Raw genomic sequence first — 17,735 nt, 5'->3', positions numbered from 1 at the left:
GTAGTTAGAGATGCTTGGTGTTCTTTCTCTCTTCGGGTAAGACTTCCATCTATAAGCTCTATTCTGTGCGAAATCAGCTATATCCCTATGTAGTTTCCTGCGTTTTCTCTCAATAACTATTTTCTCTATTTCCTCAATCTCTTTCTTATATTTATTATATGTGGTCTGAAATTTTTCAACTGTCTCAAACCTTTTCAAATCAATATTTCTTCTCTTTGTGCGCCAACCAAGAGACAATCCTTTCTATCCCTTTTTCTTGTTCTCAATCTTATTGTCTGTGGCAGCACCCCCAATGCAGTATTAGGTATAGTAACCAGAGTATGTGTATCATTTGGGGCTTTCCTTATACTTAAAAGAACATATTGACCTTTAACTTGTGCAGAGGGTATTCCCCGTCCCCTTTTCCTTGCTGAGTATACTATATAGCAGTATGGTACAGAAGGCCACTGCTCTACCTACCTCTGTGTCGTCAAGTATACTATATATCCATACCTGTGGTGCATTTCAGTTTTGCACAGTTTGCGGACCACCAGTATAACTATATATATATAGCAGTACGTTACAGTAGTCCACTGCTCTACCTACCTCTGTGTCGTCAAGTATACTATCCATCCATACCTGTGGTGCATTTCAGTTTTGCACAGTTTGCTGACCACCAGTGTATACTATATAGCAGTACGGTACAGAAGACCACTGCTCTACCTACCTCTGTGTCGTCAAGTATACTATCCATCCATACCTGTGGTGCATTTCAGTTGTGCGCAGTATATATAGTAGTAGGCCATTGCTATTAATATATTACTGGCATATAATTCCACACATTAAAAAATGGAGAACAAAAATGTGGAGGGTAAAATAGGGAAAGATCAAGATCCACTTCCACCTCGTGGTGAAGCTGCTGCCACTAGTCATGGCCGAGACGATGAAATGCCATCAACGTCGTCTGCCAAGGCCAATGCCCAATGTCATAGCAGAGAGCATGTAAAATCCAAAAAAATAAAGCTCAGTAAAATGACCCAAAAACCTATATCAAAATCGTCTGAGGAGAAGCGTAAACTTGCCAATTTGCCATTTACGACACGGAGTGGCAAGGAACGGCTGAGGCCCTGGCCTATGTTCAAGGCTAGTGGTTCAGCTTCACCTGAGGATGGAAGCACTCATCCTCCCGCTAGAAAACTTAAAAGAGTTAAGATGGCAAAAGCACAGCAAAGAACTGTGCATTCTTCTAAATCACAAATCCCCAAGGAGAGTCCAAATGTGTCGGTTGTAATGCCTGACCTTCCCAACACTGGACGGGAAGAGCTTGCGCTTTCCACCATTTGCACGCCCCCTGCAAGTGCTGGAAGGAGCACCCGCAGTCCAGTTCCTGATAGTCAAATTGAAGATGTCACTGTTGAAGTACATCAGGATGAGGATAAGGGTGTTGCTGGCGCTGGGGAAGAAATTGACGGAGGATTCTGATGGTGAGGTGGTTTGTTTAAGTCAGGCACCCGGGGAGACACCTGTTGTCCGTGGGACGAATATGGCCATGGCATGCCTGGTCAAAATACAAAAAAAATCACCTCTTCGTGTGGAATTGTTTCAACAGAATTGCGGACAACTGGTGTCAAGCCGTGTGTTGCCTTTGTCAAGCTGTAATAAGTAGGGGTAAGGACGTTAACCACCTAGGAACATCCTCCCTTATACGTCACCTGGACCGCATTCATCAGAAGTCAGTGACAAATTCAAAAACTTTAGATGACAGCGGAAGCAGTCCACTGACCACTAAATCCCTTCCTCTTGTAACCAAGCTCCTGCAAACCACACCACCAACTCCCTCAGTGTCAATTTCCTCCTTTCACAGGAAAGCCAATAGTCCTGCAGGCTATGTCATTGTCAAGTCTGACGAGTCCTCTCCTGCCTGGGATTCCTCCGATGCATCCTTGAGTGTAACACCTACTGCTGCTGGCTCTGCTGTTGTTGCTGCTGGGGGTCGATCGTCATCCCAGAGGGGAAGTCGGAAAACCACTTGTACTACTTCCAGTAAGCAATTGACTGTCCAAAAGTCCTTTGCGAGGAAGATGAAATATCACAGCAGTCATCCTGCTGCAAAGCGGATAACTCAGGCCTTGGCAGCCTGGGTGGTGAGAAACGTGTTTCCGGTATCCACCGTTAATTCACACGGACCTAGAGACTTGATTGAGGTACTGTGTCCCTGGTACCAAATACCATCTAGGTTCCATTTCTCTACGCAGGCGATGCCGAAAATGTACACAGACGTCAGAAAAAGAGTCACCAGTGTCCTAAAAAATGCAGTTGTACCCAATGTCCAGTTAACCACGGACATGTGGACAAGTGGAGCAGGGCAGACTAAGGACTATATGACTGTGACAGCCCACTGGGTAGATGTATTGCCTCCCGCAGCAAGAACAGCAGCGGCGGCACCAGTAGCAGCATCTCGCAAACTCCAACTCGTTCCTAGGCAGGCTACGCTTTGTATCACCGCTTTCCATAAGAGGCACACAGCTGACAACCTCTTACGGAAACTGAGGAACATCATCGCAGAATGGCTTACCCTAATTAGACTCTTTTGGGGATTTGTGACATCGGACATCGCCACCAATATTGTGCGTGTATTACATCTGGGCAAATTCCAGCTCGTCCCATGTTTTGCACATACATTGAATTTGGTGGTGCAGAATTACTTAAAAAACGACAGGGGCGTGCAAGAGATGCTGTCAGTGGCCCGAAGAATTGCGGGCCACTTTCGGCATTCAGCCACCGCGTGCCGAAGACTGGAGCACCAGCAAACAGTCCTGAACCTTCCCTGCCATCATCTGAAGCAAGAGGTGGTAACGAGGTGGAATTCAACCCTCTATATGCTTCAGAGGATGGAGGAGCAGCAAAATGCTATTCAAGCCTATACATCTGCCTACGATATAGGCAAAGGAGGGGGAATGCACCTGACTCAAGCGCAGTGGAGAATGATTTCAACGTTGTGCAAGGTTCTGCAACCCTTTGAACTTGCCACACGTGAAGTCAGTTCAGACACTGCCAGCCTGAGTCAGGTCATTCCCCTCATCAGGCTTTTGCAGAAGAAGCTGGAGACATTGAAGGAGGCGCTAAAACAGAGCGATTCCGCTAGGCATGTGGGACTTGTGGATGGAGCCCTTAATTTGCTTAACCAGGATTCACGGGTGGTCAATCTGTTGAAATCAGAGCACTACATTTTGGCCACCGTGCTCGATCCTAGATTTAAAACCTACGTTGTATCTCTCTTTCCGGCAGACACAAGTCTGCAGAGGTTCAAAGACCTGCTGGTGAGAAAATTGTCAAATCAAGCGGAACGTGACCCGTCAACAGCTCCTCCTTCACATTCTCCCGCAACTGGGGGTGCGAGGAAAAGGCTAAGAATTCCGAGCCCACCTGCTGGCGGTGATGCAGGGCAGTCAGGAGCGAGTGCTGACATCTGGTCCTGACTGAAGGACCTGCCAACGATTACTGACATGTCGTCTACTGTCTCTGTATATGATTCTGTCACCATTGAAAGAATGGTGGAGGATTATATGAGTGACCGCATCCAAGTAGGCACGTCAGACAGTACGTACGTATACTGGCAGGAAAAAGAGGCAATTTGGAGGCCCTTGCACAAACTGGCTTTATTTTACCTAAATTTCCCCCCCTCCAGTGTGTACTCCGAAAGAGTGTTTAGTGCAGCTGCTCACCTTATCAGCATTCGGCGTACGAGGTTACTTCCAGAAAATGTGGAGAAGATGAATTCCTCCGTGGAGACATTCACCAGCAATTGCCTCCAGAAAGTACACAGGGACCTGAGATGGTGGATTCCAGTGGGGACGAATTAATAATCTGTGAGGAGGGGGATGTACACAGTGAAAGGGGTGAGGAATCGGACGATGAGGAGGAGGTGGACATCTTGCCTCTGTAGAGCCAGTTTGTGCAAGGAGAGATTGATTGCTTCTTTTTTGGTGGGGGCCCAAACCAACCAGTCATTTCAGTCACAGTTGTGTGGCAGACCCTGTCGCTGAAATGATGGGTTTGTTAAAGTGTGCATGTCCTGTATATACAACATAAGGGTGGGTGGGAGGGCCCAAGGACAATTCCATCTTGCACCTCTTTTTTCTTTCATTTTTCTTTGCATCATGTGCTGTTTGGGGACAATTTTTTTGAAGTGCGATCCTGCCTGACACTGCAGTGCCACTCCTAGATGGGCAAGGTGTTTTTGTCATCCACTTGGGTCGCTTAGCTTAGTCGCACAGCTACCTCATTGCGCCTCTTTTTTTTCTTTGCATCACGTGCTGTTTGGGGACAATTTTTTGGAAGTGCCATCCTGCCTGACACTGCAGTGCCACTCCTAGTTGGACCAGGTGTTTGTGTTGGCCACTTGGGTCGCTTAGCTTAGTCATACAGCGATCTCGGTGCAAATTTTAGGACTAAAAATAATATTGTGAGGTGTGAGGTGTTCAGAATAGACTGAAAATGAGTGGAAATTATGGTTATTGAGGTTAATAATACTATGGGATCAAAATGACCCCCAAATTATATGATTCAAGCTGTTTTTGAGGGGTTTTTGTAAAAAAATACCCGAATCCAAAACACACCCGAATCCGACAAAAAAATTTCAGGGAAGTTTTGCCAAAACGCGTCCGAATCCAAAACACGGCCGCGTTACCGAATCCAAAACCAAAACACAAAACCCGAAAAATTTCCGGTGCACATCACTAATCCAGGCAGAAATAATAAGATTTTACACTTACCGGTAAATCTATTTCTCGTAGTCCGTAGAGGATGCTGGGACTCCGTAAGGACCATGGGGAATAGACGGGCTACGCAGGAGACATGGGCACTTTAAGAAAGACTTCAGACTCTGGGTGTGCACTGGCTCCTCCATCTATGCCCCTCCTCCAGACCTCAGTTAGAGAAACTGTGCCCAGAGGAGATGGACAGTACGAGGAAAGGATTTTTGTTAATCCAAGGGCAAGATTCATACCAGCCACACCAATCACACCGTATAACTTGTGATAAACTACCCAGTTAACAGTATGAACAAACAACATAGTCTCGGTCCAAACCGATGAACTATAATATAACCCTTATGTAAGCAATAACTATAGGCAAGTCTTGCAGAAGAAGTCCGCACTTGGGACGGGCGCCCAGCATCCTCTACGGACTATGAGAAATAGATTTACCGGTAAGTGTAAAATCTTATTTTCTCTAACGTCCTAGAGGATGCTGGGACTCATAAGGACCATGGGGATTATACCAAAGCTCCCAAACGGGCGGGAGAGTGCGGATGACTCTGCAGTACCGATTGAGAAAACAGGAGGTCCTCCTCAGCTAGGGTATCATACTTATAGAACCTTGCAAAGGTGTTTGATCCCGACCAAGAATCTGCTCGGCACAACTGTAATGCCGAGTCCCCTCGGGCAGCCGCCCAAGAAGAGCCCACCTTCCTAGTGGAATGGGCCTTATCCGATTTTGGCAATGGCAATCCTGCTGAAGAATGTGCTTGCTGAATCGTGTTACAGATCCAGCGAGCAATAGTCTGCTTTGAAGCAGGTGCGCCAACCTTATTGGCTGCATACAGGATAAACAGCGCCTCTGTCTTCCTGACCCTAGCTGTTCTGGCCACATAAATCTTCAAAGCCCTGACCACATCAAGTGACTCGGAATCCTCCAAGTCGCTCGTAGTCACAGGCACGACAATAGGTTGGTTCATATGAAAAGATGAGACCACTTTAGGCAGGAATTGAGGACGAGTTCTCAATTCTGCCCTATCCACGTGAAAAACCAGATAGGGACTTTTATATGACAAAGCCGCTAATTCTGAAACACGCCTTGCAGAACCTTCCAAGTGAGATATTTCAACTCCACTGTTTTGAATGGTTCAAACCAAGGTGACTTGAGGAAACTTAATACCACGTTAAGATCCCAAGGCGCCACCGGAGGTATAAAAGGAGGCTGAATATGCAGCACTCCTTTCACAAATGTCTGTACTTCAGGAAGAGAAGCCAATTCTTTTTGAAAGAAAATGGACAAGGCCGAAATTTGAACCTTTATGGATCCTAATTTTAGGCCCAAATTCACTCCTGTTTGAAGGAAGTGGAGTAAACGGCCCAAATGGAACTCCTCCGTAGGAGCAGTCCTGGCCTCACACGAAGAAACATATTTTCGCCATATGCGGTGATAATGTTTCGATGTCACGTCCTTCCTAGCCTTAATCAGGGTAGGAATGGCCTCCTCCGGAATACCTTTTTCCGCTAGGATCCGGCGTTCAACCGCCATGCCGTCAAACGCAGCCGAGGTAAGTCTGGGAACAGACAGGGCCCCTGTTGCAGCAGGTCCTGCCTTAGAGGAAGAGGCCACGGATCTTCTGTGAGTAACTCTTGCAGAGACGGATACCAAGTCCTTCGTGGCCAATCTGGAACAATGCGGATTGTTCTCACTCTTCTTTGCCTTATTATTCTCAACACCTTGGGTATGAGAGGCAAAGGAGGGAACACATAGACCGATCTGAACACCCATGGTGTCACCAGAGCGTCTACAGCTACCGCCTGAGGGTCTCTTGACCTGGCGCAATATCGCTTTAGCTTTTTGTTGAGACGGGACGCCATCATGTCTATCTGAGGCAGTCCCCACCGACCCGCGATCTGTGCGAAGACTTCGTGATGAAGTCCCCACTCTCCCGGATGCAGGTCGTGTCTGCTAAGGAAGTCCGCTTCCCAGTTGTCCACCCCGGGATGAACACTGCCGACAGTGCGCTTACATGATTCTCCGCCCAGCGAATTATCCTGGTTGCTTCTGCCATGGCCACTCTGCTCCTTGTGCCGCCTTGGCGGTTTACATGAGCCACTGCTGTGACATTGTCCGACTGAATCAGAACTGGTTTGTCCCGAAGTAATGCCTCCGCTTGACGTAGGCCGTTGTATATGGCCCTCAACTCCAGGACGTTGATGTGGAGACAAGTCTCTAGAGTTGACCAGAGACCTTGGAAATTTCTTCCCAGTGTGACTGCTCCCCAACCTCGGAGGCTTGCGTCCGTGGTCACCAGGATCCAGTCCTGAATGCCGAACCTGCGGCCTTCCAGGAGGTGAGCACTGTGCAGCCACCACAGGAGAGATATCCTGGCTCTGGGAGACAGGGTGATCATTTGATGCATTTGTAAATGAGACCCGGACCATTTGTCCAGTAGGTCCCATTGAAAAGTCCTCGCATGGAACCTGCCGAAGGGGATGGCCTCGTACGATGCCACCATCTTCCCCAGGACACGTGTGCAGTGAAGCACTGAAACCTTTTTTGGCTTTAATAGGTTCCTGACCAGAGCTATGAGCTCCTGAGCATTTTCCATCGGAAGAAAAACATTTTTCTGTTCTGTGTCCAGAATCAGGCCCAAAAAGGTCAGACGCGTTGTATGAACCAGCTGGGACTTCGGAATATTGAGAATCCAGCCGTGCTGTTGCAACGTCCTCACAGACAGTGACACGCTGTCCAGTAACTTCTCTCGAGATCTCGCCTTTATGAGGAGATCGTCCAAGTATGGGATAATTGTGACATCCTGCTTGCGCAGGAGCACCATCATTTCTGCAATTACCTTGGTGAAGTTCTCGGGGCCGTGGAAAGCCCAAACGGCAACGTCTGAAATTGGTAATGACAGTCCTGTACCGCAAATCTCAGGAACGCCTGGTGAGGAAGAAAAATCGGAACATGAAGGTAAGCATCCTTTATGTCCAGGGAAACCATCCAATCCCCCCCTCTCCAGGCTGGCGATGACTGCTCTGAGTGATTCCATCTTGAACTTGAACTTTTTCAAGTACAGGTTCAGGGATTTCAGATTCAAAATGGGTCTGACCGAACCATCCGGTTTCGGAACCACAAACAGGGTTGAGTAATACCCCTTTCCTTGCTGGAGAAGAGGAACCTTGACTATCACCTGTTGCAGATACAATTTTTGAATTGCAGTTAACACTAACTCCCTTTCTGATGGAGAAGCTGGCAGAGCCGATTTGAAAAACCGGCGAGGAGGCATCTCTTCGAATTCCAACCTGTATCCCTGAAAAACAATCTCTATTGCCCAGGGATCCACTTGTGAGTGAATCCAGACGTGGCTGAAAAATCGAAGACGTGCCCCCACTTGAGCTGACGCCCCAAGGGAAGCCCCAGCATCATGTGGTGGATTTTGCAGACGTAGGGGGGGGGACTTCTGCTCCTGGGAACTAGCTGTGTGCAGCTTTTTTCCCTTGCCTTAACCTCTGGCAAGAAAGGACGATCCCCGTACCTTTTTGCTTTTATTTGAACAAAATGACTGCATTTGGTAATGAGGTGCCTTCTTAGTATGTTGTGGGGGAACATAAGGTAAATAATTCGATTTACCAGCCGTAGCAGTAGAGACAAGGTCCGAGAGGCCTTCTCCAAACAACTCCTCCCCCTTGTAAGGCAACGACTCCATATGCCGCTTTGAGTCGGCATCCCCCGTCCACTGTCGGGTCCACAAGAGTCGCCTAGCAGAAATAGACATAGCATTTATTCTGGAGCTTAGAAAAACAAATGTCTCTTTGAGCATCCCTCATATATAACGCAGCATCCTTGATATGCTCTAGGGTCATTAGAATGGTATCCTTATCTAGGGTCTCAATCTCCGTAGACAAGGAATCTGTCCATGCTGCGACAGCACTACAAACCCAGGCCGATGCCATAGCCGGCCTAACAATAGTACCAGAATGTGTGTAAATGTACTTCATGGTAACTTCCTGCTTACGATCCGCAGGATCCTTGAGGGTAGCAGTATCCTGGGAAGGCAGTGCCACCTTCTTGGATAAGCGTGTCAACACCTTGTCTACTTTAGGCGAAGATTCCCATCGTATCCTGTCCTTTTGTGGGAAGGGATACGTCATAAGAATCCTATTGGGAACTTGTAGTCTCCTGTCTGGAGATTCCCAAGCCTTTTCGCACAATTCGCTTAGCTCAAATGAGGACGGAAAGGTGATCTCAGGCTTTTTCTCTTTATACATGTGTACCCTCGTGTCAGGGACAGGGCGTTCCTCAGTAACAGGGACGTGCAGTCAGGGGAGGCAGGGGAGGCAGTGCCTCCCCTGTCATAATGATTACAATAATAAAAAGAAGATATTTATAACACAGTCTGTTATAAATATCTTTTTTCATTATTTTAATAATTCCCCCCCCCCCTGTGGCTGCTTGTGAGGGTGGGAGGCAGCGGGATAGGTGCCTCCCGCTGCTAACACTAAAAGTCCGGGCAGCGGGGGGTGGGCAGTAGCGCTGAGCGGCGCTACTATGGGAGAGACGTCATGAGTCATGACGTCTCTCCCATAGTACAGCAGAGACGAGCCGGCGGACGGAGACGGAGGACAGCGCTAATGGAGCTGCGCTGCTGGAGCGGTAAGTATGTGTGTGTGGTTTTTTTTTTTATGTGTGTGTTGGGGGCAGAGAAACAGGGGTTCAGCAACTGGGGGGCACAACAACAAGGGGCACAGCAACAGGGGCACAACTATAAGGGGCAAAAGCAACATGGGCACAGCAAAAGGGGCACAACTATAAGGGGCACAGCAAAAGAGGCACAACTATAAGGGGCACAGCAAAAGGGGCACAACTATAAGGGGCACAACTATAAGGGGCACAAATATAAGGGGCACAGCAAAGGGGCACAACTATAAGGGGCACAACTATAAGGGGCACAACTATAAGGGGTACAGCAAAAGGGGCACAACTACAAGGGGCACAGCAACAGGGGCACAACTATAAGGGGCACAGCAAAAGGGGCACAACTACAAGGGGCACAGCAACAGGGGCACAACTATAAGGGGCACAGCAAAAGGGGCACAACTACAAGGGGCACAACTACAAGGGGCACAGCTACAGGGGCACAACTATAAGGGGCACAGCAACAGGGGCACAGCATAAGGGGTACAACTACAAGGGGCACAGCAACTGGGGGGCACAACTACAAGGGGCACAGCAACTGTGGGTCACAACTACAAGGGGAACAGCAACTGGGGGGCACAACTACAAGGGGCACAGCAACTGGGGGGCACAACTACAAGGGGCACAGCAACTGGGGGCACAATTACAGGGGTCACAGCTACTGGGGGCACAGCTACTGGGGGCAAAGCTACAGGGTGCACAGCGACTGGGGTCACAGCTACTGGGGGCAAAGCTACAGGGGGCACAGCGACTGGGGGCACAGCGACTGGGGGCACAACTACTCGGGGCACAGCTAGGGGGCACAGCTTTTGGGTGCAAAGCTACAAGGGGCAAAGCGACTGGGGTCACAACTACTGGGGGCACAGCGACTGGGGGCAAAGCTACAGGGGTCACAGCGACTGGGGGCACAACTACTCAGGGCACTGCTACAAGGGGCACAGCTACAACGGGCACAGCTACAGGGGTCACAACTACTGGGGGCACAGCCACAAGGGGGAAAGCTACAGGGGGCACAGCTACAAAGAGCACAGCGACTGGGGCCACAACTACAGGGGTCACAACTACTCGTGGCACTGCTACTGGGGGCACTGCTACAGGGGGCAAAGCTACTAGGAGTACAGCTACTAGGCTCACAACTATCGGGGGCGCCTGCTCCATCATCCCAGCTAGCAGCAGCACTCTCCCCTGTCTGTGCTAATGTCCTCCCACGTCAGCGAGTGCATAATATTCATTAATTTCTCTCTCTCCTCCTGTGGATTACTTTGTTTGTAAGTATAATTTTCATTTTTACAGGTACCGGCCTTATTGGATTCTACTGGACAAGTGGACGTGACCGGCGTGGGATGTAGGTAAGTAATCTCTCTCATTTTTACAGGAACCACCTATTGGATTCTACATGGACAAGTGGACGTGATCGGCGTGGGATGTAGGTAAGTATGTGTGAGTGTGTAAGTGTGTTTTTAATAAATTTTTACTTTCACGGTGTGTGTGTGTTGTATTTTTATTTGGGTATTTTTGTTGTTGTAGAACTACAGGTACCAGCGGGCCTGTTATTTCCCCGCATGCTGGTACTTGAGGTTCTCCAAGCACCAGCAAGCGGGGGAGGCTTGCTGGGCCTTGTAGTTCCACAACAAAAAACAATATTCTTTTTTATACACACTTATGGCTATCAGCCCGGCACCCACCGCCCAGGGGTGCTGGGGACAGCCTCAGGCTTCACCCCTGACCCTTGGGTGCCTGGAGGGGGGGGACCTCTTGATTTAAGGGGTCCCCACTCCTCCAGGGAACCCCGGCCAGTGGTGACTAGTTGGGGGGGGGTAATGCCACGGCCGCAGGGACCTACATAAATGTGTCCCCCGGCTGTGGCATTATGTTCCTGGCTAGTGGAGCCCGGTGCTGGTTTTAAAAATACGGGGTACCCCTACATCTTTTGTCCCCCATATTTTTGGAACTAGGACCGGTCTAAGAGCCCGGTGCTGGTTGTCTTAATACGGGGAACCCCTGTCCAATTTTTCCCCAGTATTTAAACAACCAGGACCGGCTCAAAGAGCCCGAGGCTGGTTATACTTAGGAAGGGGGACCTCACGCATTTTTTTATTTATTTTTTTCACCCATTCAGACCCTTCTCCATTAAGTTAATGGAAGCCCTGGACAACAAAATTGCATTCATGTCCTCCTCCCACTCCCTTCCCAAACACTAATTTTAATTTTTTTCTATAAAAATGTACAATATATCACAAGTATGATGAGCAGGCAGGCAGCGGGCATTGGCGGCATCGGATTGAGATGCAAATTAGTGGTGGAGGGCTGGGTCAGTTGATGGTGGGCGAGTTTGTAAGCCATTGGTGGTGGCAGCAGGCATCGGCTCAGAGCCAGTAGCAGGCATTGGCTCGGCGGCGGTAGGGGTCATCGGCAGGATTCGGCGGACATTATGGCTGTAGTGCCTCACCAGCCTCTGACCTCACCGCACGCCACTGCTCAGTAATATGCAAAACCTCTTTAATAGCAATGATCATGTAACGAACACCTTTAGCCACTTTTGGCTGTAATTTTGCATCCTCATAGTCGACACTGGAATCTGAATCTGTGTCGGTATCTGTGTCAGTGATCTGGGATAATGTGCGTTTCTGAGACACAGACGGTCCCGGTGCCACTGGGACAGGCATGGTCTGACTACCTGACTGATCCCTAGCCTCAGTCTTTTCTAATCTCTTATGCAATAAATTTACATTAGCATTCAATACATTCCACATATCTATCCAGTCCGGTGTCGGCGTTGCCGACGGCGACATGACAATCATTCACTCCCCCTCCTCCTTAGGCGAGCCTTCATCGTCAAACATGTCGACACACGCATACCGACACACTCCACACACACAGGGAAACTCTTTTCTGAAGACAGGTTCCCCTTTAGGCCCTCTGGAGAGACAGAGAGAGAGTATGCCAGCACACACCCCAGCGCTATATGACCCCGGAGAAAAACACAGAATGTTTACCCAGTAGTGCTGCTGTAATGTATAATCGCCAATTATGTGCCCCCCCCCCCCCCCCTCTACTTTAAAACCCTCTTTCACCGTGTGTCAAGCAGGGGAGAGTCCGGGGAGCTTCCTCTCAGCGGTGCTGTGGAGAGAAAATGGCGCTGGTGAGTGCTGAGGGAGAAGCACCGCCCCCTTGGCGGCGGGCTTCTGTCCCACTCAAACTTTGTAAAACATGGCGGGGGCTCTTTTATATACATGTACAGTGCCCACCTGTACATGTATATAGGTCATTTTGCCATAGGAGAGGTATTCATTGCTGCCCAAGGCGCCCCCCCTGCGCCCTGCACCCTTACAGTGACCGGAGTGTGTGAGGTGTATGGGAGCAATGGCGCACAGCTGCAGTGCTGTGCGTTACCTCAGTGAAGCACCCGAAAGGCTTCTGCCGCCTCAGAGTCTTCTTTCTTCTTTTCTTCCGGCTCTGTGAGGAGAACGGCGGCGCGGCTCTGGGATGAACGCCCAGGACGAACCTGTGTTCCACTCCCTCTGGAGCTAATGGTGTCCAGTAGCCGAGAAGCAGAGCCTATCATTTAAGTAGGTCTGCTCCTCTCTCCTCAGTCCCTCGATGCAGGAGTCTGTTGCCAGCAGTGCTCCCTGAAAATAAGAAAAAACCTAACAAATATGCTTTCTTAGCAGGAAACTCAGGAGAGCTCCATGCAGTGCACCCATCTCTTCTGGACACAGTCTAAAAACTGAGGTCTGGAGGAGGTGCATAGAGGGAGGAGCCAGTGCACACCCAGAGTCTAAAGTCTTTCTTAAAGTGCCCATGTCTCCTGCAGAGCCCGTCTATTCCCCATGGTCCTTACGGAGTCCCAGCATCCTCTAGGACGTTAGAGAAATACATTTAGGCAAAAAATACTTAGATTTTTTTTTAAATAATAGACTATATCACAATGCTGAAGCAATTTGAATGAAGGATTAACAAGTTTATTATTATCTCTTATTTGTATGGTGACACCAGGGTCCCATACATGTGATATAGCTTGCTGCAACATTACATGAGTACATTCACAGTTACAGATAACAACATATTTACATAATTAATTGCATAAATACAGACACCAAGTTATGTAATAACCTACAGTCAGGGCCGGCTCCAGGCACGTTCCAATAGAGTGGCCGAACAGGTCGCCACTCTTAATGGGCGCCGCTAGCTTGCACCACCATATTGGAGCTTGCCCTGGAGTAACGTCCCTGCACTGTGCAGCTGGAGTGTCCGTCCCGCCGTCCACAAGCGCTGATGCAAGCGGCGCCGGCCCATGAGCCAATCAGAGCTCACAGACCGGCAGCTAAGGCTCCTGATTGGCTGCCGGACTGCGAGCTTTGATTGGCTTGCAGACCAGCGCCTAATTGGAGCACCTCCGCCGGAGACTGAGACGAAGGAGAGGCACATGCTGCGCTCTCCTCCCTGCCCAAGGAAACAGCATCAGCCAGCATCAGCATCAGCACGGTGAGCAGCACTTGGAGGGGCCGGCACTGTGTGGGGACATTTATATTAGTGATGAGCACCGGAAATTTTTCGGGTTTTGTGTTTTGGTTTTGGGTTCGGTTCCGCGGCCGTGTTTTGGGTTCGAACGCGTTTTGGCAAAACCTCACCGAATTTTTTTTGTCGGATTCGGGTGTGTTTTGGATTCGGGTGTTTTTTTCAAAAAACCCTAAAAAACAGCTTAAATCATAGAATTTGGGGGTCATTTTGATCCCAAAGTATTATTAACCTCAATAACCATAATTTCCACTCATTTTCAGTCTATTCTGAACACCTCACACCTCACAATATTATTTTTAGTCCTAAAATTTGCACCTAGGTCGCTGGATGGCTAAGCTAAGCGACCCAAGTGGCCGACACAAACACCTGGCCCATCTAGGAGTGGCACTGCAGTGTCACGCAGGATGGCCCTTCCAAAAAACACTCCCCAAACAGCACATGACGCAAAGAAAAAAAGAGGTGCAATGAGGTAGCTGTGTGAGTAAGCTAAGCGACCCTAGTGGCCGACACAAACACCTGGCCCATCTAGGAGTGGCACTGCAGTGTCACGCAGGATGGCCCTTCCAAAAAACACTCCCCAAACAGCACATGACGCAAAGAAAAAAAAAGGCGCAATGAGGTAGCTGTGTGAGTAAGCTAAGCGACCCTAGTGGCCGACACAAACACCTGGCCCATCTAGGAGTGGCACTGCAGTGTCACGCAGGATGGCCCTTCCAAAAAACACTCCCCAAACAGCACATGACGCAAAAAAAAAAAAAAAGGTGCAATGAGGTAGCTGTGTGAGTAAGCTAAGCGACCCAAGTGGCCGACACAAACACCTGGCCCATCTAGGAGTGGCACTGCAGTGTCACGCAGGATGGCCCTTCCAAAAAACACTCCCCAAACAGCACATGACGCAAAGAAAAAAAGAGGTGCAATGAGGTAGCTGTGTGAGTAAGCTAAGCGACCCTAGTGGCCGACACAAACACCTGGCCCATCTAGGAGTGGCACTGCAGTGTCACGCAGGATGGCCCTTCCTAAAAACACTCCCCAAACAGCACATGACGCAAAGAAAAAAAGAGGCGCAATGAGGTAGCTGTGTGAGTAAGCTAAGCGACCCTAGTGGCCGACACAAACACCTGGCCCATCTAGGAGTGGCACTGCAGTGTCACGCAGGATGGCCCTTCCAAAAAACACTCCCCAAACAGCACATGACGCAAAGAAAAAAAGAGGCGCAATGAGGTAGCTGTGTGAGTAAGCTAAGCGACCCTAGTGGCCGACACAAACACCTGGCCCATCTAGGAGTGGCACTGCAGTGTCACGCAGGATGGCCCTTCCAAAAAACACTCCCCAAACAGCACATGACGCAAAGAAAAAAAGAGGCGCAATGAGGTAGCTGTGTGAGTAAGCTAAGCGACCCTAGTGGCCGACACAAACACCTGGCCCATCTAGGAGTGGCACTGCAGTGTCACGCAGGATGGCCCTTCCAAAAAACACCCCCCAAACAGCACATGACGCAAAGAAAAATGAAAGAAAAAAGAGGTGCAAGATGGAATTGTCCTTGGGCCCTCCCACCCACCCTTATGTTGTATAAACAGGACATGCACACTTTAACCAACCCATCATTTCAGTGACAGGGTCTGCCACACGACTGTGACTGAAATGACTGGTTGGTTTGGACCCCCACCAAAAAAGAAGCAATTAATCTCTCCTTGCACAAACTGGCTCTACAGAGGCAAGATGTCCACCTCATCATCATCCTCCGATATATCACCGTGTACATCCCCCTCCTCACAGATTATCAATTCGTCCCCACTGGAATCCACCATCTCAGCTCGCTGTGTACTTTGTGGAGGCAATTGCTGCTGGTCAATGTCTCCACGGAGGAATTGATTATAATTCATTTTAATGAACATCATCTTCTCCACATTTTCTGGATGTAACCTCGTACGCCGATTGCTGACAAGGTGAGCGGCGGCACTAAACACTCTTTCGGAGTACACACTTGTGGGAGGGCAACTTAGGTAGAATAAAGCCAGTTTGTGCAAGGGCCTCCAAATTGCCTCTTTTTCCTGCCAGTATAAGTACGGACTGTCTGACGTGCCTACTTGGATGCGGTCACTCATATAATCCTCCACCATTCTTTCAATGGGGAGAGAATCATATGCAGTGACAGTAGACGACATGTCCGTAATCGTTGTCAGGTCCTTCAGTCCGGACCAGATGTCAGCATCAGCAGTCGCTCCAGACTGCCCTGCATCACCGCCAGCGGGTGGGCTCGGAATTCTGAGCCTTTTCCTTGCACCCCCAGTTGCGGGAGAATGTGAAGGAGGAGATGTGGACAGGTCGCGTTCCGCTTGACTTGACAATTTTGTCACCAGCAGTTCTTTGAACCCCAGCAGACTTGTGTCTGCCGGAAAGAGAGATCCAAGGTAGGTTTTAAATCTAGGATCGAGCACGGTGGCCAAAATGTAGTGCTCTGATTTCAACAGATTGACCACCCGTGAATCCTTGTTAAGCGAATTAAGGGCTCCATCCACAAGTCCCACATGCCTAGCGGAATCGCTCTGTGTTAGCTCCTCCTTCAATGTCTCCAGCTTCTTCTGCAAAAGCCTGATGAGGGGAATGACCTGACTCAGGCTGGCAGTGTCTGAACTGACTTCACGTGTGGCAAGTTCAAAAGGTTGCAGAACCTTGCACAACGTTGAAATCATTCTCCACTGCGCTTGAGACAGGTGCATTCCACCTCCTATATCGTGCTCAGTTGTATAGGCTTGAAAGGCCTTTTGCTGCTCCTCCAACCTCTGAAGCATATAGAGGGTTGAATTCCACCTCGTTACCACTTCTTACTTCAGATGATGGCAGGGCAGGTTCTGGCGTTTTTGGTGGTGCTCCAGTCTTCTGTACGTGGTGCCTGTACGCCGAAAGTGTCCCGTAATTCTTCTGGCCACCGACAGCATCTCTTGCACGCCCCTCTCGTTTTTTAAATAATTCTGCACCACCAAATTCAAGGTATGTGCAAAACATGGGACGTGCTGGAATTTGCCCAGATTTAATGCACACACAATATTGCTGGCGTTGTCCGATGCCACAAATCCACAGGAGAGTCCAATTGGGGTAAGCCATTCTGCGATGATCTTCCTCAGTTGCCGTAAGAGGTTTTTAGCTGTGTGCGTATTCTGGAAAGCGGTGATACAAAGCGTAGCCTGCCTAGGAAAGAGTTGGCGTTTGCGAGATGCTGCTACTGGTGCCGCCGCTGCTGTTCTTGCGGCGGGAGTCCATACATCTACCCAGTGGGCTGTCACAGTCATATAGTCCTGAGCCTGCCCTGCTCCACTTGTCCACATGTCCGTGGTTAAGTGGACATTGGGTACAACTGCATTTTTTAGGACACTGGTGAGTCTTTTTCTGAGGTCTGTGTACATTTTCGGTATCGCCTGCCTAGAGAAATGGAACCTAGATGGTATTTGGTACCGGGGACACAGTACCTCCAACAAGTCTCTAGTTGCCTCTGCAGTAATGATGGATACCGGAACCACGTTTCTCACTGCCCAGGATGCCAAGGCCTCAGTTATCCGCTTTGCAGCAGGATGACTGCTGTGATATTTCATCTTCCTCGCAAAGGACTGTTGGACAGTCAATTGCTTGGTGGAAGTAGTAAAAGTGGTCTTACGAGTACGACTTCCCCTCTGGGATGACCATCGACTCCCAGCAGCAACAACAGCAGCGCCAGCAGCAGTAGGCATTACACGCAAGGATGCATCGGAGGAATCCCAGGCAGGAGAGGACTCGTCAGAATTGCC

The sequence above is a fragment of the Pseudophryne corroboree genome, chromosome 8 (assembly GCF_028390025.1).
Source record: "Pseudophryne corroboree isolate aPseCor3 chromosome 8, aPseCor3.hap2, whole genome shotgun sequence".
In the NCBI taxonomy this organism is placed as follows: Eukaryota; Metazoa; Chordata; class Amphibia; order Anura; family Myobatrachidae; genus Pseudophryne; species Pseudophryne corroboree.
This window is presented reverse-complemented; position numbering follows the sequence as displayed.